Source organism: Bison bison, unplaced genomic scaffold (genome assembly GCF_000754665.1).
Source record: "Bison bison bison isolate TAMUID 2011002044 unplaced genomic scaffold, Bison_UMD1.0 scf7180017864036, whole genome shotgun sequence".
Classification (NCBI taxonomy): Eukaryota; Metazoa; Chordata; class Mammalia; order Artiodactyla; family Bovidae; genus Bison; species Bison bison.
Window position 1 is genome coordinate 5,430,043 of NW_011494608.1, and position 1,026 is coordinate 5,431,068.

A 1,026-nucleotide genomic window follows, 5' to 3' on the forward strand; every position below is an offset into this window, starting at 1 on the left:
GAAACGGGGAGACCCGGGAGCCTCAGACACCTCTGGCTTCTCCCTAGCCCCACTCTGTGCCTTGGGACCCTCACCCTCTCTTGGGCCCCAGGACACTGCTCAGGACGGGCAGTTTGCTGGACAAGGCCTGCCTGAGGGTGCCTGGATGGGGGTAGGGGCTTGGAGCCCACCTGGAGTGAGGGCTGCAGGCGGGGGGCGGGTGCCCAGGGTGGGGGCGCTGGGTGACCCCGGGAGCTGTGAGGGGGAGTAGGTTGTGAAGGCAACCGTCACAGCGGGGGTGGGTCCAAGGCTGGTTACAGGACACCCACCTCCAAGCTTCACCTCGACTTCTGGAGGCCAGTGTCACCCCCAAACACCTTCCCAAGTGTGTGTGTATTTCAGGTGTGTGCTGAGTCGCTCAGTCCTGTCTAACTCTTTGTGACCCCATGGACTATACAATCCATGGAATTCTCCAGGCCCGAATACTGGAGTGGGTAGCCTTTCCCTTCTCCAGGGGATCTTCCCAATCCAGGGATTGAACCAGATCTCCCGCATTGCAGGTGGATTCTCTACCAGCTGAGCTACCAGGGAAGCCCATGTGTATCTCAGGAGAGGAAGTGAAAGGCTGGGGAGGCCAGAGCCATCCTGGGGGCTGGGGGCCACAGTGTCGGGACTCGAGACGGTGTTTACAGAGAGACGAGAACATGCTTGGGGAGGGGCTGGGGTTCACAGGGACAGACGGACATGGCTCCAACCCTGCTGGCCACTGGCCATGTGTGCCGTGGGGGGTTGCAGGAATCCCTACCTGAGCTGGGGGCTGATGAGCTGAGGGGGTGGCTGCCTGACCGCACTGGACAAGCAGAGGCAAGGATGCAGGTGACCAGCAGAGAAGCAAGGCAGGCCCTTTATTGGAGAATCTGTCACTGATACACAGACACACACAGGCCACACCCCTGAGCCCGGCCTGGAACCAGCCCAGGGCCCAGGACAGCTGACGCAGGGGTGTCTGCTCCCCGGGGGCAGCAGGAAACTCCCGGTGTCACCCAC

General features: G+C 61.9%; 1 protein-coding gene across 4 annotated transcripts in view; it reads right to left on the minus strand.

The window, feature by feature from the left end:
• Positions 1–843: 843 nt before the first annotated feature.
• TRAPPC9 (trafficking protein particle complex 9) overlaps positions 844–1,026 on the minus strand; it is a 390,359-nt gene continuing 390,176 nt past the window's right edge. For all 4 annotated transcript variants that reach the window (XM_010834790.1, XM_010834791.1, XM_010834789.1 and 1 more), the window contains one exon: positions 844–1,022. The gene's annotated coding sequence lies outside the window, so the exon portion shown is untranslated. The remainder of the gene's footprint in view (positions 1,023–1,026) is intronic.